Here is a 26,721-nt window from a genome sequence, read left to right as displayed (position 1 = left end):
GAGTGCCTTTAACAATAACAAATTTAGTGTCACAAAATCATTGATGCTTGATTCAAAATAATAATGTGACCTGACAAGGAAAAATAAAACTAATTGTCATAACAGGAAGCTTAATACATCATTTACGAAGGGATTGACGTAACAAGTTATACATCGTTATCGATGGTAAAATAATGAATTGCGCAAACAAAACTATGTTAGATGTTTCATTACGAAACATAAAGGTCGCAAGAAGTCATTGCTAATCGAACAAAAAAAAAAAAAAAAGAAACCTATTTTACAAATAGGCAGGAAAGAGAAATTTGAAAGCAGCCGTTGTAGTACATATTTTCTGACGCCCGTCATGAATATTTAAATTTGTTGTCAAAATGTACCTACTTTGGACAAACATCAATAACTTTGTCAAAATGCCTGACAATGTATTAGCATTGGATGTGGGTTTTTAATAGCTGTTTTAAGAAGGAGAAAAGAAATATATATAGCTAGTAACTGCAGACAAATTGCATTAATTATATAGGACGTTTGATTGATGTATAACTCAAATACTAGTGTAGTCATTGAAGATACTATGATATATTAACGATGTAGTATACTAGCTATATGTTATACTAACTTAATAGGATATTAGTGGATGAGTGAAAACTAAATGTTGTAAATTAAGTACTTATTTTGGCGCAGATGTGGCTGTGTGGTTAAGAAGCTTGATTCCCACGATGTGGTCTCGAGTTCTTTCCCACTGCACGGCAGCTTTAATAGCCCCAAGCCGATCAAAGCTTTGTGACTGGGTTTGATAGACGAAAACTGCGGAATGTATGTATGTGTGTGCGTGTTTGTATTTGTGGTATGTTTTCCCCCACCTCCACTTAATAATAACCGGTGTTGGTTCCTTTACGTCTGTATCTTAGCAGTTTGACAAAAGGGACGGATAGAATACGTACTAGATTATAAAATAAGCACTGGCGTCGGTTTCTTCGATTAAATCCTTAAAGGCAATGTCTAAGTATGGCCGCAGTCCAATGACTGAAGCAAGTAAAAAATAAGAGCTAAATGACTTGTCTTATAGTTGCCACCAGAGCTACACCCAGTTAATGAACAAGGTATACCATCATAGGCTTAGGTGGACCACACGCAAGGACAAGGCATACAATATCTGTTGCACGTAAAAACCACAGCCTACTCACGTTGACCAGGTGAATTCATTTTTAACCAAACATCATTATATCAATCATTCTCCACGTGACAACTGTAGTTGCTAAAGTACACACGCTCCACAGAATAATAGCTAAGCAACTAATTGGCACCAACATTCGGTATCCAATCAAACACACGGATAATGCTGATCATACTATTCTGCAGAATGCTTACGAAGTGACGCCAAAATCCTGTCTGCAACACATATACCGAACAACAAAATAAAATGACTGATGTTCGCTTTGATAGCATTTAAAAAAAGCACGTGACATAATTTAGCCAACGGAAGCCTAAATACTTGAACACTTTAAAAAAATTTTAAACTTCGCTTTAAACTGTGTCTGTGAATCCCGATGCTGAGGTCACGTGTTCTACTACAACGAAACTTCAAATATGTGGTGCTGACTGAAAATTCTCGCATTTATATATATATATATATAGATATATATATATATATATAAAGGGAAAGTTTACGAAAATAAACAAAAGACGAAGGCAGGTGGAGTACAAACAAGCAAATGTATTAGTTTAGCGCTCAGGAATAGAAAAAGTCTTTTACGTTTCGAGCCTACGCTCTTCGACAGAAAGATACACAGAAAAGAAACAAGGAGAGAAAAAATGCGTGTAGTAGCTAACGATCTATCATGGCGTCTTGACTTCGGACAATGGTCAGACGCGAGAGGGACAGTAGGGGAGATAACAGGGTCAAGTGACTTCCAATACGAAGGTGCCCCCAACACAAAGGTGCGTGTGTGTATAAGAGAGTATTATGCGCGTGTGAAAGACGGCTGGTGGTCTGGACGTGTGTGTGTATGTATGTGTGGGTGTGGAGATGTGGGGATGGGTGTGTGGGTGGTGTGTTATATATATACTAGCAGAGAAACCCAGCCTTACTCGAGATTAAAATGGCATAGGTTTTTTAAATTGTTTTTCTTGTTTCAGTCATGTTACTGCGGCCATGCTGGAGCACCACCGTTGGTCGAACAAATCGACCACAGGATTTATTCTTTGTAAGCCTAGTATTTTTTCTATCTGTGTCTTTTGCCGAACCGCTAAGTTACGGGAACGTAAACACAGCAACATCAGTTGTCAAGCAATGATGGGGATACAAACACACAACCACATACACACACACATATATATAATATATATATATATATATATATATATATATATATAATATATATAGTTAATCCAAACAAGAAAACACAGAAAAAAACACCAACGCGAGGACGTGGAACAAATAAAGTATTATTTGACGCTCAGGAAAGAAGGGAGAGAGGGTTTAACGTTTCGAGCGGAGCTCTTCGTCGGAAACAAAGGAGAATGAAAGATCCCGAGAAGGGAAGACAGAGGAAAAAATTTTTTTGTGCTGGTGGTGCTCAGAGATCACATGGACACACACCCCACACAAACACACACACACATGTATGTATCGATGTAATGTATATGCATTGTATATATTTATACACACATATAGACACACATCCCCCATACAACACGCACATATATATATATATATATATATATATATATATATATATATATATATTATATATATATATATATATATATATATTGTATTGACTATTATTTAATCCGAAAAGACGTTCACAATGAATTTGTGAAGATATTTTTCGACTTCAATAAAAGCATATTATTCTACCTTCAGTGATCGAGTACTAATTTTTCCCAACTTGTTTTGGAATTACGTGCTTACGCGCTTGCGAGTGTATACAGGTATGTGTGTGTGTGCGATTGTGCGCGTGCGCATGTTTAACTTGTTTATCGTGACCCTTCAAAACATCATAAAGATATGTGATGTCAGTTATTTTATAGAATTTCACTATTAAGCAGTTATTTCAGCTTTATGTTCGTTGCATTGCGTACATTTTAATAGTTTCTGGCTAACTTTGCTGTTAAACATCAGAAACCTCCAATTACATACACTAACAGAAACACTGTCCTTAGGCAGTTTTCTTTGTACGTGTGTGTGTCTGTATGTGGAGTTTGTATGTGCGTCTATGCTTATAAGCATATATAAATATATATCTATGTATATATATATGTACACACACACACATCCCCCCAACACAAACACACACATGTCTATATGTATATATATATTGGTATACATACATACACACATATACATGAATATATGGACACACGCGCACACAAACACACACACACAGACTGTATGTATAGATGTAATGTATTATACATATATTTATACACACACATGTACACCCCCCCATACAAACACGCACATATATCTATATGTATGCATATATATATATATATATTTGTATACATACATACACACACGCACACAGAAACACACACATATATATGAATATATGTATGTATAGATGTAATGTATATGCATATGTATATATTTATACACACACTCACAGACACGTTTAAATATTTGTGTGTAAGAATATTCTTTTCTACTCTAGCCACAAAGATCGAAATTTTGGCGGGAGGGGGCCAGTCCATTAGATCAACCCCAGTACGCATCTGGTATTTAATTTATCGACTCCGAAAGGATGAAAGTCAAATATCGACGTCTTTTTGTACATTTATTGATCTACATTGACCAAGGAGTTCTTTCTTAATGCAAATATGTTATGTTTAGTTGTGAGTGAAATACGGTTACCATTTATAGCACATCGAGTAAGAGTGCTTTTTCTAAGAGCCACACAAGGTAGGAGTTCTCAATATAGCTCTCATTTATCTGCATACATACACACACTTAATACATATGTAAGGCGGTGAGCTGGCAGAAACGTTAGCACGCCGGGCGAAATGCGTAGCGGTATTTCGTCTGCCGTTACGTTGTGAGTTCAAACTCCGCCGAGGTCGACTTTGCCTTTCATCCTTTCGGGATCGTATGCAAGCAAGCAAGCAAGCAAGCAAGCAAGCATGTATGTATGTATGTATGTATGCATGTACGTATTAATGTGTGTATGTATGAGTGTGTGTATGTATCTATCTATCTCTCTCTCTCTCTCTCTCTATATATATATATATATATATAACATACAAAATGGGACAAGAACGCAAAACATCCAAATAGACGATACAAAAAAACACGGACGGGTCTTTCGAAGCCTTTAAACTTCAGTCAAGAACTGGATCATCCTCGCAATTTCGGCTGATTAATTTTGAAATTACTCCAATCTGGCCAGCCCCAAGGAAAAAACTAAGCTATATATATATATATATATTAGAAAAAAATGAGGTAATCAGATCGGATGGTTCATATTTATAGATATTTATTTATATATTTACATTTTTTACATATATATATCATATCATTCGGATTATTAGCGCTTTCTCCCATTCCAGTGGGGTTTTCAAATCAAATTCCAAACCTTCCAATATATATATATATATAATATATATATATATATATATATATATATAATATATATATATATATGTATATATATATATGTATGTATATATATATATGTATGTATATATATATATGTATGTATGCATACATGCGCGCATGCATGTATTAATGTGTGTATGTATGACTGTATGTATGTATGTATGTATGTATGTATAATATATATGTATATATGCTATACTGTGACTTTGTTTTCAAAATTTTACGTGGCTAGACTTAAAGACTGACCAATTATTTCTCTATACGTGAATGAGTGAACACATGTGAACAAGTTTCTTCCTATTAACCTCTTTTTCTCCCCCAGTCTCTCCTTCTCTCTCCCCCACTCTCTCTCTATATATCTTTCTATCTATCTTTTCTTCTCTCCTTCTCTCATAGTTTATTACATTTCATCATAAACCATTTCCCTTCAGGCTACAGAGTTCGAAAAAAGGAAATCAATGGTTTTGCAAAATAAAATGATAACGTTTCGAGTAGAACTTCCCCACCTTCAAATAAACATCTCTATCAGAAAATGGAGAAAAAAAAAATCACAAAACCACCGGATACATTAGAATTTTCTTTCCATTCCGTCATACGATTATTTAACTCATTTTATTACGTTTGACTTGGCTTAATTCAGTTTTCGAATTTTATTAACTCTGTATTTTCACAACAGTTTTTCTCTAATGTAATGTTACTGGTTGTATTAACTCTTATGTTTTAGCAGCGATTTTTCTGCAAAGTCGCTAAGTACAACACTACAAGTTTCATAAACAATATATGTTCTTAACGCCTCTGCTATAAGAATGCTGTTAGTTTATTAAATGTATCCTTCTCACGCTTCTTGCGCAATTCCACAGTTTCAGGTACACAGTTCTTAGGTAACACAGAGGGAGGGAGAAAGAGAGAGAGGAGGGGAGAGAAAAAGAATGAGGGAGAGAGAAGGAGATAGAAGAAGTAAAAGAAGGAGGGAGATAGAGAGGGAGAAAGACGGAAGGAGAGAGAGGGAGAGAAAAGAAAAGAGAGAGGGAGAGGAAGAAGGCGAGAGAGGGTGAATGATGGAGGGAGAGGGTGAGAGAGGGTGAATGAAGAAGAGGGAGGGAGGGAGGAGGTGAGAGAAAGAGAATGAAGGTGAGCGAGGGTGAGAGAAGGAGAAAGAGGGAGAAGAAATGAAAGAAGGAGATAGAGAGGAAGAGAGAGAGGGGAGAGACGGAAAGAGAGAGAGGGGAGAGACGGAAAGAGAGAGAGGGAGAAGGCAAGATAGGGTAAATGAGGGTGAGAGAGGGAGGGAGAGAGAATAAGTAGAGAGAGTGAGAGTGAATGGAGCGTGAGAATGAGAAAGGGAAAGTTAAAGGGGAAAAGAGGGAGAGAGGCAGAAGAGAGAGAGAGAGACGGAGGGAGAGGATGAGAGAAGAGAGCGGGAGAGAGAGAGAGAGAGAGAGAGAGAGAGAGGCAGAAGAGAAATTTATTAGAAGCAGCCTGTTTGCAAATGTTTATTCACTCGCATATATTTACAAGCAGTTGGACAATCTTGCAACGTGGCTGTGTAGACCTTAGACACACAGTGAGCAGAATGGCTAACAGTGATGAAAATCCTTAGGTGGGGTGTTAGAGATGCATCAGATAGTCAACTCGCGCACAAAACTGAAACACTGGAAACATGCATTATTCAGAAAACATAGAAATCAGTTCAAGTCTTAAAAGAAACGATATTTGGATATTCTTGGAGTCATTTAACGTCGCTGGACTGGATCCGGACGATGTCTCAATCTTTCTTATCACCAGTACAGAATACTATATAAACTATAAAAATCGTTATTTGCACCGTGGGCAGCGATTTTTCGTTCGTCGGTTAGGAGATATAAGCGTCGATTACCAAACATTTGTTCGCTGAAAGTATAACAACCTCATCGGCTTCGTTTGTACTCAAAGACCAGGTGCATAAGACTGAAGAGACACAAAATATCGAAACACCGGTGTCGAAGAATCCCGTATGACAATGAGTCGAGTATGTTGAACGCACTGCCGTTGTAAAAGGTAGCAGTTATTCTCCGATGATGTACACTACAGCGACTAGCACAGTTTGCGTCTGAACCGACCTAGACATGATGATAATAAATATGCAAATAATTGTTAATTAAACTTTATTTATATGAAATGAATCAATTATTATTAATCTCACGATTCTTGGGGTCATTTAATACCGCTGGACTAGATTCGGATGATGTCTCAATCTTTCTTATCACCAGTACAGAATACTATATAAACTATATAAACTATAAAAATCGCTATTTGCACCGTGGGAAGCGATTTTTCGTTCGTCGGTTAGGAGATATAAGCGTCGATTACCAAACATTTGTTCGCTGAAAGTATAAACAACCTCATCGGCTTCGTTTGTACTCAAAGGACCAGGTGCATAAAGACTGAAGAGACACAAAATATCGAAACACCGGTGTCGAAGAATCCCGTATGACAATGAGTCGAGTATGTTGAACGCACTGCCGTTGTAAAAGGTAGCAGTTATTCTCCGATGAGGTACACTACAGTGACTATCACAGTTTGCGTCTGAACCGACCTAGACGTGATGATAATAAATATGCAAATAATTGTTAATTAAACTTTATTTATATGAAATGAATCAATTATTATTAATCTCACGATTCTTGGAGTCATTTAACGTCGCTGGACTGGATCCGGACGATGTCTCAATCTTTCTTATCACCAGTACAGAATACTATATAAACTATAAAAATCGTTATTTGCACCGTGGGCAGCGATTTTTCGTTCGTCGGTTAGGAGATATAAGCGTCGATTACCAAACATTTGTTCGCTGAAAGTATAAACAACCTCATCGGCTTCGTTTGTACTCAAAGGACCAGGTGCATAAAGACTGAAGAGACACAAAATATCGAAACACCGGTGTCGAAGAATCCCGTATGACAATGAGTCGAGTATGTTGAACGCACTGCCGTTGTAAAAGGTAGCAGTTATTCTCCGATGATGTACACTACAGTGACTATCACAGTTTGCGTCTGAACCGACCTAGACGTGATGATAATAAATATGCAAATAATTGTTAATTAAACATTATTTACATGAAATGAATCAATTATTATTAATCTCACGATTGCAACCAACGGCATGAAATCTGAAGTTATGAATCATTAATGATCTTTAAATAATGTTCATATCAATAGATAAGTCTGCATTTACTGCTTTCATTCACTGGACTGTGACCATGCTGGGGCAATATATATTTATACACACACACATGCACATACACGAACACATACTCATATTGATATGTACCTTCTTCTGCATGTTGATTGACGAATAGGTAGATTTGTGGTTGTGTGTGTATGTTGTGTATCTCTTTCATTTATCTATCTGTCTATTTATATATGTGTGTATGTGTATGTATCCATATATATATATATATATATATATATATATATATATATATATATATATATATATATATATATATATATGTGTGTGGTGTGTGTGTGTGTCTGTGTGTGGTTTCCTGTTTATATATATTTACGATTGATAAACAAAGAATTGTCGAAACCGGTTTGGTATTTGAATAAATGTTTGCCAAAACTTAAAAACCACTACACGCTTTGAGATTGAGGTGCATTTTCAAACTCCAAAACAATTTCGCCTATGTATATATATATATATATATATATATATATATATATATAGGGAGAGTTCACGAAAAAAACAAAAAAAGACGAAGACAGGTGGTGTACAAAACAAACAGATGTATTAGTATAACGCTCAGGAATTGAAAAAGTCTTTTACGTTTCGAGCCTACGCTCTTCTACAGAAAGAGACACAGAAATAAAACAAGGAGAGAAAAAATGTGTGTAGTGGCTACCGATCTATCATGGCGACTGCATAATATATATATATATATGTATGCATGCATGCATATATGTGTGTATTATATATTATACATCTTATATATATGCGAATGCCACGTTTATATTCATGCATACACGCACACACTCACATACACACAGGCAAACACATGAAAATGCATTCACACACACACACACACACACACATTCATTTACATGAGAAAATGTGGGATTACTGGGATCGATGTCATCGATTAGCTCCTTCTGGCATTTCAGGCCTTGTGCCTATAGGAGAAAGAATTAAGGCGGATACTGATGGAAGCTTTAGTGCGTCGGACAAAATACTTAGAGACATTTCTTCCGTCTCTTTACGTTGAAATCCCGCCGAGGTCAGCTTTATCTTTCATCCTACTGGGATCGATAAAATAAAGTATCTGTCAAGTACTGGATTCGATTGTACTGACTTACCCCTTCCCTCTAAATTGCTAGCCTTGTACCAAAATTTGAAAGAATCACTGAAAAGCGACGAGCTGGCAAAAACAGTAAAGCGTCGGATGTCTTCTGACTGTCAACGTTATGAGTTCAAATCCGACTGAGGTTAACTTTGCCTTTTATGCTTTTGGGGTTGTTGAAATACTATTCGTGTACTGGGGCCCGTGGTATTGACTAACACATTCGTCACGCGCCTATGCTAAAAATTCGAAGTTAACTTTCCGTTTCGGCCTTCCGGTGCTGATAAACGGTTAAATGCTCAGCATTGATTTATTCAACGAATCTCTCTCTTCCAGCTCACTTCTACCCACCAAAACTTGTAAATTTGCAATAATGTTGAAATTAATCATTACAATTATTCTCATTTTCATAATCATCGTCAACGCCATCATCACAGTCACCATCATCGTCGTCGCCGGCGTCGAAATAATCATCGTCATCATCACAACCATCCTCCTCCTTCTCCTCATCATCATCGTCCTCGTAGTCGTCATTATGATCACCATCACCATCATTATCATCGTCACCGTCTTCTTCATCCTCCACCTGATCCCCCTCCTCATCCTCTCCAGTTCCTCCCCTTCTCCCTCCTCTTCCTCATTACCATAATTCTCTCTATCATCACAAGGTTCTTCATGATCATCACCGTCATCCGTGTCTCTTCGCCATCTTTTTAATTAAAAATCCTCTTCAATCTAACTTCCGAATGACGCCTTGATTAATTGATTAATCAAATCAATCTTCTCCTCCTCCTCCTTCTTCTTCTTTGATTATTAATTTATTAGTCTTATTTAGCATTCCGTTTAGAATTACCATCTCCAAGCAACTATCCGTAAAATCATAAAACACACACACACACACCACACACACCATACACACCACACATATACACACTATACACACACCACACACATAAACACACACACCCAATAACACACACATATACACACACACACACATATACACACACACATATACACACATACACACACACACACATATACACACACACCACATATACACACACATATACACACACACACACATATACACACACACATACACACACACATACACACACACATCCTTGGAATGAACGACGACATCCGGACAGTGGTTGATTTCATCGTTATTGTTCAACACAGATCAGATCTGATCGAAAACATCTATGATCAAAGCATTGTAATTCATATGCGGACTAGGCATGGCTGTGTGGTCAAGAAGCTCGCTTTGAAACCACATGGTTTCGGGTTCATTCCCACTGTGTGGCACCTTGCGTAATTAAAAATTTTTCTTTTACTATAGCCTCATGCCGCCCAATGTCTTCGTGAGTGAATTTGGTTGGCGGAATCTGCATGGGAGCTTATCTGTATATTTCTATTTCTTTACTACCCACAAGGGGCTAAACACAGAGAGGACAAACAAAGACAGACAAACGGATTAAATCCATTATATCGACCCCAGTGCGTAACTGGTACTTATTTAATCGACCCCCAAAGGATGAAAGGCAAAGTCGACCTCCGCGGAATTTGAACTCAGAACGTAGCGGCGGACGAAATACCACAAAGCATTTCGCCCGGCGTGCTAACGTTTCTGCCAGCTCGCCGCCTTGCTTATCTGTATATTACACGTCTTTCGAAGTTTCTTAATTTTAATGACGTACACAACAGAATTCTCGCTGTTATGAACAAAGCTTCTAAATTGGATCTACCGTAGATCCGCAATTTACTATTTTGACTTTGAATACTGGGATCGACGTAATTGATTTACACCTCCCTAAAACAGCTGGCCTTGTGCCAAAATTTGAAACCATTATAATATAGCTAACAGAATCATTACAGCGTCAGAAGAGTGTTTCTTCCAACTTTTTATGTTTTGAGTTCAAATCCCGTCGTCGTAAAAAGATTTACCTTTTACTGCCGTGAGCTCTATGATATATGGAAGCAGTTATGTATTGGACTCGATATAATCGGTTGGGCCCCTCCTCTCAAATTCCTTGCCGTGTGTCAAAGTTTGAGATCATTATAAAGTAGCGAGCTGGCAGACTCGTTAAACCGTAGTCTGTGTGATCGATTTGACCCCTCCCATCAAATGTGATGGCCTTGTTCCAAAATTAGAAACCATTATGTTGTCTTGATATTGAAGTATTGTAGTGATGTGTTGAAGTATTGTAACTACGGTACGATCGATCGACCGCCATTTTGAAAACGAATGAAGACTATTGAAAACATCATTACGGAACCGAGTAATTAAACGGAAGTGAAAACAGAGAATCGGTTTGTTTACGGTGTTCCTTCCATTTCGTTTTTCTGAAATAAAACTTCATTGAAAGAGACTCATTTTTGCTTCGCTTTCACCTTTATCTTTGCTATTTCTCTTTTCTTCTGATGCATAGCGTTACATTGTGTTAGCTTTGTACTAGATTTGAAAAGCTGTTCAAATTTTATACAATTTAGCAGTGACTATCATGTACGGAAGGCTGCGCCCTCAGCTAAATACGTTGAACAAATAAAAACTGTTTCGAAATCTTATTAAAGGAAGTCAAGCGTTCTTGGAAAACATCTTCAATTAGATTTCCTAATTATTAGTTAAAAATGTCTATTCCTGGATTCCAGGGGTTATGGAGCAAATTTTGTTTTATGTGTTTTTATATATATAATGAAAGCTGGGTAAACAACGCACTAAAGCACTGAAAATAATGTTGAATATCACAAATGAGTTTACCAATCGTCCATATATGTATAGGCGCAGGAGTGGCTGCGTGGTAATTAGCTTGCTTCCCAACCACATGGTTCCGGGTTCAGTCCCACTGCGTGGCATCTTGGGCAAGTGTCTCCTACTATAGCCTCGGGCCGACCAAAGATTTATGAGTGGATTTGGTAGACGGAAACTGAAAGAAGCTTGTCCGTATATATATAATATATATATATATATATATATATATTATCTGTGTGTGGTGTGTGTGTATGTTGGTGTCTGTGTTTGTCTCCACAACATTGCTTGACAAGCGATGCTGGTGTGTGTTACGTCTCCCGTAACTTAGCGGTTCAGCAAGAGAGACCGATAGAATAAATACTAGGCTTACAACTCACACATGCATACATAGACATTCAGGCACATAAAAATATACGCGCACGGGTACAGAAATATACGCATACAGAGAGAAAGAGTGAGAGTATGTGTGTGTGTGAGAGAGAGAGAGAAAGAGAGGGAGACATTACGATTTATTAATTAGATTGACGTAAACACTTTTCCTCTCCTCATGCATATGAAGAAAAATATACTCACATTCATAAACACACACAAAGAAAAGAAAGAAAGCAAGCTAGATGGATAGACAAACAGAGAGATAGAGGGATGGATAAATAGACAGACAGACAGACAGACAGAGATTGAGAGAGACTTATAAAACTTCAAAAGCTGGTTACCCGATTTCTGTAGCGTGTAAGTAAATGAGCCCACGACAGACCCTCTCAACAGGACACCATTCAGTTGCAAGAGTTCAGGATTAGCAACTTTGAGGGGAGGGGAGGGGACAAGTCGATTACACCGAACCCAGTACTTGGCTGGTACTTTATTTTATCAATCTCGAAAGTTGACCTCGGCGGTATTTGTACTCGCAACGTAAAGAGCCGGAAGATATGCCTATTTCTTTACTAACCACAAGGAGCTAAACACAGAGAGGACAAACAAGGACAGACAAACGGATTAAGTCGATTATATCGACCCCAGTGCGTAACTGGTACTTATTTAATCGACCCTGAATGGATGAAAGGCAAAATCGACCACGGCGGAATTTAAACTCAGAACGTAACGGCAGACGAAATACCTATTTCTTTACTGCCCACAAGGGGCTAAACAGAGAGAGGACAAACAAGGACAGACAAACGGATTAAGTCGATTGGATCAACCCCAGTGCGTAACTGGTACTTATTTAATCGACCCTGAAAGGATGAAAGGCAAAGTCGACCTCGGCGGAACTCAGAACGTAGCGGCAGGCGAAATACCGCTAAGTATTTCGTCCGGTGTGCTAACGTTTCTGCCAGCTCGCCGCCGGAAGCTATGCCGCTAAGTATTTTGACGGACATGCTAACAATTCTGCCCGCTCACCGACACAAACATTACAAGCTTACAACAATTCCATATGGCACACTAACAAATGAAGGTGAATGGAATGGACACCGAAGACTACTTATATCCAAAGTCTTTCGTCTTAAGGAATATATATTAAAATAACTGCCTGGCGATAATAATTATAAAAGGGATATGCGGAAATACGACCATGGTACGATGAGCAACATCGGTGAATGTTTTACAGAATTTTGATGACTAAGTGTTGTAAACTTCCGGTTAGCTTGAATGATGAAATATTTAGATAGATTTTGAGCGAAAACTTATTTATTATTTAAGCGATGCTCTTTCAAAATCTCTCAGAAAACCCGATTTTAATATGAATAACGATATCAATCGTGAAGTGAAGGCAATAGCCTGCCAGATCAAAGGGAGATATCAGGATGAAATGTTTAGTTAAGCATGAAGCTTCTATTACTTCATAAGGTCATAAAGACAGATTCATTTCTTAACCAACATACGGATTAATAAACTCGAATAAGAGTAGTAATTGATTAATTAACAAGTGCATTTTAAATAATATAAATGTCAATACTAAATAGGTTACCAGCCGGTTTAAAAATATGAGCCAAAGAAGAAAAAACTGAAGGTTTAATCAATTCAACGTTGGGTTTATCTCTCTTTTCACTCTATCACTGCTATCCACACACACATACGAAACGGATAGCGCTGAGATTTCGAAGTTACTGTCTACTGTCTAGTTTACATTTGCATTGAGATTATATTTCTGTACAATTTTTGCATACATTTCACCACACACACACAACCACCACCACCAACACCAACCAACAAACAATGATAACAAGGGAAAAAATGCTTTCTAATTGATGTATCAATACCAGCAGATGACAACGTGTCTCTAAAAGAAATAGAGAAACTTTCAAAATACAAAGACCTGGAAATAGAGGTAACCAGAATGTGAAATCTAAAAACAGAAACGATTCCTATCATAGTAGGTGCATTAGCAGGATAAAAAAAAATTCAGACAAATACATAACAAAAACACCAGAACTTACAAACACATATAACATACAGAAAATTGCACTACTAGGCACTGCACAAATCCTACGCAAAACACTTTCAATACAGTAACCATAAACAGCATCACAACAAATCACAGCACATACCCAAGGCACACAGAGCTGCGCTCGGTAGTGAAGTGAAAGCACGTTATAAAAATAAAACTACTGAATGATAACAAGAGCACTCAGAGAGCGCAAACCTCCGCCGAGGCAACACCAATGTCCTCTCAACGATTACTTAGAGATGATTTTTAAAATGAGAATATCTGAAATAAACTCGACTGCTCTCACAAATGAGAATACTAAAAATGAACCCGACTGCTCTCAAAAATTAAGTAAAAAAAGAAAATAAAACAGGAAAAATAATCCAGAATCTAATCCGAAAATCTAATCAGTCCGTACCAGTCATGAGGCCAAACATCCCTGAAAGTTTCATCCGAATCCATTGGGCAGTTTTTGAGATATTTTGTCCACGGACAAACAAACACATTATTATCATTACTTCTACCTCAGTGAAGGCAGAAGTAATGGTGATGATGAGGATATATTTAGAATAGTATGGTATCTGTGAAAGAGTTCCTGGAAAATCCTGCCTTATGTATACAAAGTGTGTGTGAGTGAGTGCACACTCACTCTCACACACAAACATACACACACACAAATTAGGTTATGGGCATGAAACGATCGTAGTGGTCTTAATTTTTATCTTATATTAAACTTATACTTTTTGATAGTTATATATATTTAATAAATAAATAACACAAATATATATATATATAAATTAATAATTTTAAATTGTTATCTTTAAATTTAAATAATTTAAATTTAGAATTTTATATATTTTATATATTATCTTAATTTTATTTCTTGTTTTGGTTTATGTTTTCACGTTTGATTTGCCTAATAGTGGTTTTATCTCTAATTTAATTTTTATAGATATATATATATATATATATATATGTAGGTCCGGGTTGATTCGGGGTTAACCACAGTAAATAAGGTACTCAATACATAGCAGAGTAAAATTAATTTATTATATAGAAGGAGCTTCTACAGGACTAGAACTGTTTCATTCAAGAGAAATCTTCAGGAAGCTCCTGAAGATTTCTCTTGAATGAAACAGTTCTAGTCCTGTAGAAGCTCCTTCTATAAATAAATATATATATAATTATATATTATATATATATATATATATATATATATATATATATATATATGCGCACACATTCTTTATGCGTTTCAGCCCGAAGGTTATAGCCATGCTAGGCCACAAGTATCATTACCTTTTCAATGGCCATTCTTCTGTGTTTGGCTTTTGATGAATGAAAGCGTTTGATATTGCTGCCGTCGTTTGTTGCTATGATGTAGGTTCATCTTGGATCTTGGATGGCAGAATGTCAAGGTGCTCCTTGAAAATTTCTGCCTTCCAACCTCATGTAGATCTCTCTATTATTTTAGATATTAAATAGATGTGGGCCTTTGAAGTCAAGCTGTTGCAGTGCTTGGTCCTTAGTCTCGACGGGAATGTTGATACCTTTAGAACAGTGCATTGGCATCCTGTTCGAAGGTTGGTATAACTCACGATGCCAAAGTTTGGCGTTCACATGTATGCCATCGCACAGCTCACCCGTTTTCCATCCTGTTAGTTGAGTCGTAATTATTTTAGTCTCACCCAGTAGCTCAAGTGTTTCATTGATTCAATCTTCTTGGTGTAGCACCGCCGAACTACTTCAAGTTCTGCTAGTGAATTCATACTGCATATGAATTACTGCGTGAGAGAGAGGAAGAGAAATAGTAGCACGAGAGAGAGGAAGAGAAATAGTAGCATGAGGAGAGAGAGAGAGAGAGAGGCCACCGAGCCTGAAAGTTTTTTTTAAAAATCATGTGTTGTGTTGTATATGCATGTCTGTGTATATAACTATTTGGTTGGTGGAAATATTTCCTCGTTTATGATGAGAGGAGCACTAACAGAAGAACCAGCCTAATACCTGGGGTGTAAATTTTCGCTCATGAGGATAGGGGTAAAACACTTCTCTACCTACCTACCGACCTATTTCTTTACTACCCACAAGGGGCTAAACACAGAGTGGACAAGCAAGGGCAGACAAACGGATTAAGCCGATTACTTCGACCCCAGTGCGTAACTGGTACTTAATTTATCGACCCCGAAAGGATAAAAAGCAAAGTCGACCTCGGCGGAATTTGAACTCAGAACGTAACGGCAGACAAAATACTGCTAAGCATTTCACCCGGAGTGCTAACGTTTCTGCCAGCTCGCCGCCTTATCCGGCCTACCTACCTACCGCCTACCTATTTATCTACCTATCTATCTATCTATCTATCTATCTTTCAATCAGTCTGTCACTCTCTCTCTCATATATATATATATATATAATATATATATATATATATATATATATATATATATACGTGTGTGTGTGTGTTAGGGTGGGGTTGAAATTTTATATTGTTATTCCACATATTGCTTGGAGTTCATTTTGGTGTGAGAAATTAAATTTTAAAAAGTATGCGACCACCCTTACCCCTCGCATAGCCATCCTACTAATTCTGGGTTTTGAATACGGAAAATGTAAGGAACTGTAAACTTGTGTCAATGCTATTAACTTTGTATTGGTTAAATATTACCTATATAACATTTTATAAATTACATGCAACCCCCACCACTAATCCCACCTGAAAAAAAACTGTTACTGGAATCTTTATTTATTTACTCTTTTCTCTCTCTTTTACTTGTTTCAGTTATTTGACTGTGGACATACTGGAGCATCGCCTTTAGTCGAGCAAATCGACCCCAGGACTTAATCTTTAGAAACCTAGTACTTATTCTATCAGTCTCTTTTGTCGAACCTTCAAGTTTCGGGGTCGTAAACACACCACCATCGGTTGTCAAGCGATATTGGGGGACAAACACAAACATACATATATATATATATATATATATATATACACACACATTAGACGGGCTTCTTTCAGTTTCCGTTTACCAAATCCACTCACAAGGCTTTGGTCAGCCCGACACTTGCCCAAGGTGCCTCACAGTGGGACTGAACCCGGAACTATGTGGTTGGTAAGCAAGCTATTTACCACACAGCCACTCCTGTTTGTTTATAATTTTCTAAAAATAAAAATGCCTATATTCAGAAAAGCACCTTCAGCGTTAAAAGAATGTAAATACTTAATGACTATTATGATATGCAATAAAAAAAACTATGCACGAACCTCAAACGAAATACACGAACAGTGAACACCATAAAATAAGCATTAATAGTATTCACTATCTATTACCATTGTCTTTGCCAGTCAAAGTGAGGTAGACTTTGTTTTGATTTCTGTAGATTTAATATGAATTTGTGTCTATTTAGTAGCCTATTCTGATTTCAGAAGCTTTGTTACTAAACTGATAGCATGTTCGACCCCTTGGCTATGATAGTCAGATCTTTTTATTTGTTTGTCACAACACCTGCAGGTGCATATATCAAACGTTTTATATCGAACTCCTCTAATATCATATCAAAACTATCTCCTCTTATACTGATAGGTATTTTGTTAATTTCTAGAGCTATTCCCCCAAACCCAATATAAAGAAGAGAAAAGTTGTCCCATATTGTTTGAACACGTACAGCAACAATCCGGTAGCATTCTTTCGCTCTGGGTGAGGTTTTTGATTGCTGTTCTTCACGGTTTCTTATGTATAAATAATGTCGGAATACATCAGCCTTTGCTATAGGAAATTCGGCAGGAAATCCAAATACTGAATTACGGCTTTTACTTCTAGTTGCCATTATATAATTTTATACACTTAAATTATTACACTTTAAATTTATACTCTTTTACTCATTTATTTGTTTCAGTCATTCGACTGTGGCCATGCTGGAGCACCGCCTTTAGTCGAGCAAATCGATCCCAGGACACACACACATATACATACATATATACAACGGGCTTCTTTCAGTTTCGGATCTTTTCATTTTGAACGGCAGTTTTCAACACAATTTCTAGTTAACTAAACACTTTTAAACTTCGTATACTGTTAGAATGTGTCGAAATAAAACATTTTTTTCTCTTGGCTTTCTTGAGAAAATTGTAATTTGTAAGTTTAACGTAGTTTAATTTTTCGAATTTTAACCAATCAATGGTCTCAGTTGAGCTAAAATCATTTGCTGCGTCTAAAACTGAGACAACATCCTGTCACTTTTATGTTTACGTACGGAATGTTTACGTACGGAAAGCGTGTGTCTAAAATTATAGAATTATTTTGTTTGTTAATTGTTTAAATTATTTTCCATTGCTTTCGTTTTAGCCTTTCGTTTTTTTTCTTAAGCAATGGAAAATAGTTTAAACAATACACGTGTATCTCAAAACAAAACGAATAATTTTAGGCACACGCGTAACAATTAAATTATTTTAACAATTAAGAAAAAAACAACGAAAGGCTAAACTTTAGGGTTAGTGTTAGGGCTAAGGTTAGGGTCAGTGTTAGGTTTAGGGTTAGAGTTAGTGATGTCTCAGTTTTAGACGCAGCAAATGATTTTAGCTCAATAGAGGCCATCGATTGGTTAAAATTCGAAAAATTAAACTACGTTAAACTTACAAATTACAATTTTCTCAAGAAAGCCAAGAGAAAAAAATGTTTTATTTTGACACATTCTACCAGTATACGAAGTTTAAAAGTGTTTAGTTAACTAGAAATTGTGTTGAAAACTGCCGTTCAAAAGGAAAAGATCCTCAGTTTCCGTCTACCAAATCCACTCACAAGGCTTTGGTCGGCCCGAGGCTATAGTAAAAGACAGTCGCCCAAGGTACCACGCAGTGGGACTGAACCCAGAACCATGTGGTTCGTAAGCAAGCTACTTACAACACAGCCACCCCTGCGCCTATGTAGGTATTTTTGTAAAATTATAAAACAAAAGAAAAGCATTTAATAAATGCATGCATTAAAAAAAAAAAAACTACATTTAACACATATTGAAAAGTTGTAATTTTACCATGTTGGAGGGGTACCAACCAACCAAGCAATTGTCTTGTATCTCAATGTTTTTGCTATCTTTACTCATCAGATGTTTTAAACAAGGTTTCTACTGTGAAATATGATCAAATGTTTCATATCCATAAGCAATTTAGTATATATTTGTAAGAGATTATATGATTAATATAGAAAATTAGGGTATTTAATTGGGGGTGGGGTGCGAGGGGTACGGGGTGTCACATAAGCCTAATTTTCATATATCTTATTTAAAATACTATTTGAAACTGTGCATACTGTGGAATTAAGGTTCCTTAAAAATAGTCGTGTTTCCACCTCCACCCAATATATATATATATATTGGTCAGTCAGTGGAAGGACTTCACTACCTCATATGTTCTTAAAATTTAAATCTACATCTTTGTCTGTATATCTACCTTCTCTATAATGTTGCCACTTGATTTGAAAACTTTTGTATTAATGGAAAACCTCTATAATTGGCTGATGAGTACTCAGCATCTTAAATCTGTTGTAATACTTACAACATTTAAAAAAATGATGTAGTACGAAACGATTGTACCAAATTACCGGAGTCATTCTTGTTGCTTATTTTGATATATATATGTGTGTGTGTGTGTGTGTGTATGTATATATATATATTATATATATATATAATATATATATATTATATATATATATAAGGCAACTTGGTGTAGTTATATGTGCTACATATCGCCCTCCAGATGCCCCAAGCCATGTAGATATTTAAACCACCTGATGAATGACTGTAACTCGAAAATTTTAAGAAAATAACAGCCATGAAACGATCGTAGTGTTATATTAATTATATTTTTTTAATAATTTTGTTATATATATAAATAATATAAATTAAATAATCTTATGTATTGGCTTAAGTTTTTATATATATATATATATATATATATATATATATATATATATATATATATATATATATTATATATAATTTTATTTATTTATAAATTGTTATTTTGCAAATATTATACTAATGTTTTTTTCATGCAGAACTACATTTCTTCAAAACATTCCCTCCAAAATTGAATGTTTGAAAGAAAAGGGGAAACAGTACATCTTGTATTCTGAATATAACTCAAAGAGGAGAAAAAGAAAGAAAGAAGGAAAGGGGAAGAGAGAAAGAAAGCAAAATGACTTTCAGTGATGACCAAACCGCACCTGTTTTATTATTTTTTGAAGTGGTCACCATCATTAAACCCATTCCAATACAATGCAAAAGCACTAAATAAATAAATAAATAATGGTGATACCCCTTCCCTCTCTCCCTCTACCTGTCTGTCTGACTATCTATGTATCTATCTATTTTTCTATCTATCTATCTATCTTTCTATCTATCTGTCTGACTATGTATCTATTTTTCTATCTATCTATCTGTCTGACTATGTATCTATCTATTTTTCTATCTATCTATATATCTGTCTGACTATGTATCTATCTATCTATTTTTCTATCTATCTGTCTGACTATGTATCTATTTTTCTATCTATCTATCTATCTATCTGTCTGACTATGTATCTATTTTTCTATCTATCTATCTACTTATATTTCCATTGTCATGGAACCTCATTAAAAAAACAAAAACAATGTTCTCTTCTACTCCCCCCCCCCAAAAAAAAAACCCAACAAAAGCATATGTTTTATATAAATGAACAAGCTGTTTATACATTCACAAAATTTTATTTGACAAGTTCGAGAAAGGAGCGAAACGCCATTAATAATAATGAAGAAATGAAAAGATTTTTTTCCAAAATTCTGACGACTTTCTTTCTCACTATATATATATATATATATATATATATATATATATATATATATATATATATATATATATGTATGTATACGTATAGTTAATCCAAAGAGAAAACACAACAACGCGAGGACGTGGAACAAGTATAGTGTTATTGGACGCTCAGGAAAGGAAAGAAAGAAGGATGATTTAACGTTTCGAGCGGAGCTCTTCGTCAGAAACATAGGAAAAGGAAAGATCCAAGGAAGGGAAGACGGAGGAAAAAAATTGCAAACGATACACACGCGGATATATACATAAATACACACACATATGTGCATGCATGCATGCATGCATATATATATATATATATGGTGGAGGCGCAATGGCCCAGTGGTTAGGGCAGCGGACTCGCGGTCATAGGATCGCGGTTTCGATTCCCAGACCGGGCGTTGTGAGTGTTTATTGAGCGAAAACACCTAAAGCTCCACGAGGCTCCGGCAGGGGATGGTGGTGATCCCTGCTGTACTCTTTCACCACAACTTTCTCTCTCACTCTTACTTCCTGTTTCTGTTGTACCTGTATTTCAAAGGGCCGGCATTGTCACTCTCTGTGTCACGCTGAATATCCCCGAGAACTACGTTAAGGGTACACGTGTCTGTGGAGTGCTCAGCCACTTACACGTTAATTTCACGAACAGGCTGTTCCGTTGATTCGGATAACCGGAACCCTCGTCGTCGTAACCGACGGAGTGCTTCCATCCATATATATATATATATATAATATATATATATATACATGTGTGTATTATATATGTATGTGTATATATCTATATATCTATTTAGCTATCTGTATATGGTAAATAAATTCAGAAGTAGAGAACTCAATACAAATTTATTGAAGCTGTATTGACCATTATTTCATTCCTACTTAAAATTCCACCGTTTCTCCATATCATTAGGTAAGGATATCAATTCTGTCTTCGATCAACGAATGTTAGAAAAATTATATGTGTGTGTGTGGTGTGTGTGTGTGTGCGTATGGACATTTGCACACATATATACACATACACATGAACAAACACATACACACACGCGTGCGTGCATATATTGATCCACATTAGTTTCACAAAGGTGGATTAATATCAATATTCAGGAGAGATAGCGACTCTGACAGCTGGAATGAAATCGATGATTAATCCAGAATTTGAACAACGCTATTGGTACGCGCGCGCACAAACACACACATTAGTATGTAAATCAATAAATTTCTCTCTCTCTCTCTCTCTATATATATATATATATGTATACATTCGCAAAGATGCATATAAACCTTCTCATGTATATATACACATGTACATAAACATTCAAACATAATGGGATATATATATATATATATATATATATTTGCACACACACACACACACACACGTATGTATACATATTTACACACATAAATTTACATATACACATATAGAAGCATATATATGTATTTGTATATATATGTATGTGTGAGTATGAGTGTGTGTACATACATCCATCCATCCATACATGTAAGCATACGTACATATGTATGCATCAACGTAAACTCATATCAAGCAGAATAGCAGGCGTTAGACAGGCTGGAAAGTGACAATAAATACACGGGTATCTTTCTTAATGAACGCATATTAAGTTTAATGAAATACTATTAGATTTCTCTTGAAAAGTTATCTTTCATGCAAGATATGTAATTGTTCACCTGTTGTATAGTTTAGCAGTCAGCTCTCTAATGCATCGTGTTACGGATACTTGTCCAATATGAATGATATATTTGATAATTTAATTGTGGAAATGGCATACGGCTAATTGAAACATATTCTAATTGAAACATTAAATAAGAAGAAAATGCCAACTGAAAGTGAAAAACAGTTCTTGTTCTTTCCAAGTCATTAGAAACTGTTATCGACCATATTTCCTGTTAATTTTGAAAATTTTCAATTCATAAAGTATATTTGAACAACAAGAAACGAAAAGAAAATGGCGCATTTGATAGTTGTGTGGTTAAGAAGCTTGCTTCCCGACCACGTGATCATGGATTTAGTTCTCCTGCGCGGTACTTTGAGCAAGTGTCCTTTTCAATAGCCACCGCTACGGAAAATGGGATTTTTTTCTAACGGTGTCAAATGAAAATGTCACCCATAATTATAACCCTAGTATCGATCTATTGCATTTCAAGGTACTAGTCGCGTAGACTGGACCCAGTGCGCGGAGACGCGCATCCGCGCTAGCCAATCCTACAGCGACTAGCGTATGCAAATGAGCTGATAGGCGCAACACTGCAAAAACTAAGTTAATAGCGAGCCCCTACTGAAGCTTAGGAAATATTTTTCAACGATATACGGTGTATATTATTTTAAAGACAATTGCGTTTTTTTTTCGTTACAAAACAATTAGAAGCATTGAAAAAAAAGCAAAACAACCTTAAGGACAGTCAAACATTTATTTTTCAAAGTAGACCACTACAGGCGACAATTCACTTGTGTTTACTTTGAATAGCTACGGCAAACTGCAGCATGAAAATTCAAAAAAAGGTTTTAAAAAATTGGCTTAACCCCTCCCCAACAAGGTAATTTTACTGTTGGCTTCATCAGGAAAATCGGTTACTGGTGACAAGCCAATTTAGTTGCCAGACAGATAGAGGAAGGGTAGTACAGTAACAGATCACAGACGAAGATAACACTAATTGCCTCTTCACTGTGTTAACTTATGAGGTTCCTGTCAACGACCAAGTCTCTTCAATGTAAACTTATAGTAACCAAATTTCCCCCACGTAGAAATAAAACATTTCTATGAAGTAAAGGGTTATTTTACGTCTGGTTAAAAATAAACTCCTTTGATCAGGTCTGCAAGACCAAGGCAGTCTTGGGACTGGGAACTGTTCAGCTGAAGTTAAAGACGAGAGTTCAGTTGGGTCTTTGGAGAAACTGAAAACAAAGAGCAAACACAGACCTTGTACAACTTCGGTCAAGAGATATCTTCCACCGAGCTGTTAGAAATAGCAGCCGAATTTTTTTTAAAGTCAAACTGAACAATGCAGTATTGGATTTACAACAAAGCGGGATGGCCACGACCAAAATGTCTAATAATTTAGGGTTGGTCAGGGGTTAAATTCCAGTTGAAAGAGAACGAGCATAGCTGAATGGTTAACGAAGTTTGCCGTAGCTATTCAAAGTAAACACAAGTGAATTGTCGCCTGTAGTGGTCTACTTTGAAAAAAAAATGTTTGACTGTCCTTAAGGCTGTTTTGCTTTTTTTTCAATACTTCTAATTGTTTTGTAACGAAAAAAAAACCGCAATTGTCTTTGAAATAATATACACCGTATATCGTTGAAAAATACTCATTTGCTGTAGGATCGACTACCTACGACTGGCTAGCGCGTCTGCGCGCACCGGGTCCAGTCTACGCGACTAGTACCCATTTCAATCTATTTTAGATTTAGGGGAAGGGTATCTTTTTTTCTTCGCAAATGTAAATAAACCCAATATGTTTCTTAAACGAGGGACATATTCATACAGCACGAAATGTTGTTTATGTCAATGGAGGTCAGCGATTGGTTAAAATTGCCGAAATGCTTGAAATTAAAGTGGAAATATGTTACAACATATAAAATTTTCTCAATAAAGCCAAGAAAAAATGATGTTTTATAAATACATTCTACCAGTATACGAAGTTTAAAAGTGTTTAGTTAACTAGAAATTGTGTTGACATGTGCCGTTCAAAAGGAAAAGATCCCTTGCAAATTCACAGCCCACTTCTGGGGAGTCAAACAGCAACCACACGGTTGCGTATTTGACCCCCCGCCCCAGTGATAAACTTAATCGCTGGCTTAAATTCTGCCAGCTCTCTTTCGATCATATCCTTTCTGAAAACGGCAATGGCGTCGAGGGTCCTAGAGTAGGTCCTCAAAACCACCGTCTTACTTTCAAGTTCTTTTAACCAATTTTGGGGCGGTGTAATTTCCCACTCCAACTTTTCATTGTTATTTGCTATGCTTTTTTTAAAAGACTCCAAAAATACAGATGGGATCTTTTCGGTTTGAATGGCAGTTTTTCCTAGCAGTGTTATATGAAATTGTCACCCATAATTATGACCCTAGTATCGATCTATTGCATTTCAATCAGGGTTACAGGGAAGGGTATCTTTTTTTCTTCACAAATGTAAATAAACCCAATCTGTTTCTTAAACGAGGGACATATTCATACAACACAGGTTTTTTTATCTCAAGAGACGTCACTGATTAGTTGAAATTGCAGAGATTGAAGAAAAAACAACAACAAATATCTTACAAACTATAGAATTTTCTCAATAAAGCCAAGATAAAAAGATGTTTTATAAAAACATTCTACCAGTATACGAAGTTTAAAATTTTTTAGTTACCTGGAAATTATGTTAAAAACTGCCGTTCAAACCGAAAAGATCCTACAGTTGTTAAAATATAAAATAATTAAAGAAAAAGAAGGAAGAGGAAAAAAAGTCCAAACAAAAGGAAGGAGAGAGTAAAAAATCAACAGTTCAATAAAGTTTTTTTTTTTTAATCAAAGATAGAAGAGATAGCAAAGGCCACCTGGTACTCTAGGCCAAAATTTAACACAATTGTAAAACAGTTTAATAAAATCATTCCAATTTTCTTCTAGGTACTCCTTAACAGGAACAACACTATTTTCAAACAAAAAATTTGGCAGGATACGCCCACCAAACCAATAATTTTCACAATTAAGTGAATAATATTTTCACTCAGCCTCAGACTTTTTTTTTTGTAAAAATAATTTGCGACATACAACAGGCCCTCACTAGACGAAAGAAAGTCTTACCTTACAGCTGAGTTTCATAGGTAATCCATTTAAAACGGCTTCAAAAGCGCGTCTTACTGCTTCAGTGTCAAACACAATTCTGGCTCGCGCATGCGCAATGAGCTTAGCAAGCTACTTTATTTCATAAATATTTGCCATGAAGGCATTACAAAGAAGGGACGGACAAGAACAGACAAACATAAAAGGGTGAAGTAGCTGTAGCGATTAAATATTTACAATTTAAAATATGCAATAATTTAATAAATATGTTTATAACTTTTGACTTAAGTGTTGCTCATTACAAATGAAATTTGTAATGGCTTCTCTGAAGGATAGGCATCCGACCACCAGGGTAGACCCCTTGCTTTTTCTTTCCTGACTTTGGCTTCCACTTACCTTGTGCCAAACACCCCCAGCTTCCTCGCCACAGGCTTCCATCTTCTCATGAATCTGTCTCGTGACAGGTACCTTTTTTCCAGCCTGATCTTATTACAGAGGTGGTAACTAAAAAAGTTAACCAACCCCTGGCCGGATACAAAGGTACTCGACACTATGCCTCTCACACGCGTCTTCGATATTGTTTCTTTCAGTATTGCTACTACGCAGAAAAAGCAAGCCTTTCTTTCCCTGTTAAGGGCAGGAGGCGGCACAATCTCGATGATAGATTTAGCTGATAGCTGTACTCTTCCCATCGATGGGAACAGTTGCTCTGCGAAAACTATCAATCTCGTTAATTCCGCTTGCAAGACGGTTTCCCTGTCCTGCTCGCACCTCGGACATGTCGGCGAGACGCCACTTCCGTGCCTTGACAGTTTATCACGAACAGGTAATGCCGCACGGAAGCACTGCCAAGCCAGAGATTTCTGGTAATTGTCCAGATACCCTGGCCCGAAAGTTCTCCGGAACAGATTGATTAACTGATTTTATCGGAGCCCAGGGTCTCCCTCAAGGCGTCTTCGGACTTAACCTCCACTAACCCGCTATAGAAATCCGCGGTGGAACTCTTATTGCCGGCATTGC

General features: G+C 36.5%; 1 long non-coding RNA gene across 1 annotated transcript; it reads left to right on the top strand.

Moving 5' to 3' along the window:
• Positions 1 to 3,164: 3,164 nt before the first annotated feature.
• Positions 3,165 to 26,078, top strand: LOC118768014. Its single transcript, XR_005003935.1, has 3 exons — positions 3,165 to 3,174; positions 15,698 to 15,703; positions 25,991 to 26,078. It is a non-coding gene; the product is annotated as an uncharacterized LOC118768014 (long non-coding RNA).
• Positions 26,079 to 26,721: the final 643 nt, after the last annotated feature.

This window comes from Octopus sinensis, linkage group LG26 (assembly GCF_006345805.1).
Source record: "Octopus sinensis linkage group LG26, ASM634580v1, whole genome shotgun sequence".
Taxonomy (NCBI): Eukaryota; Metazoa; Mollusca; class Cephalopoda; order Octopoda; family Octopodidae; genus Octopus; species Octopus sinensis.
This window is presented reverse-complemented; position numbering and strand designations above follow the sequence as displayed.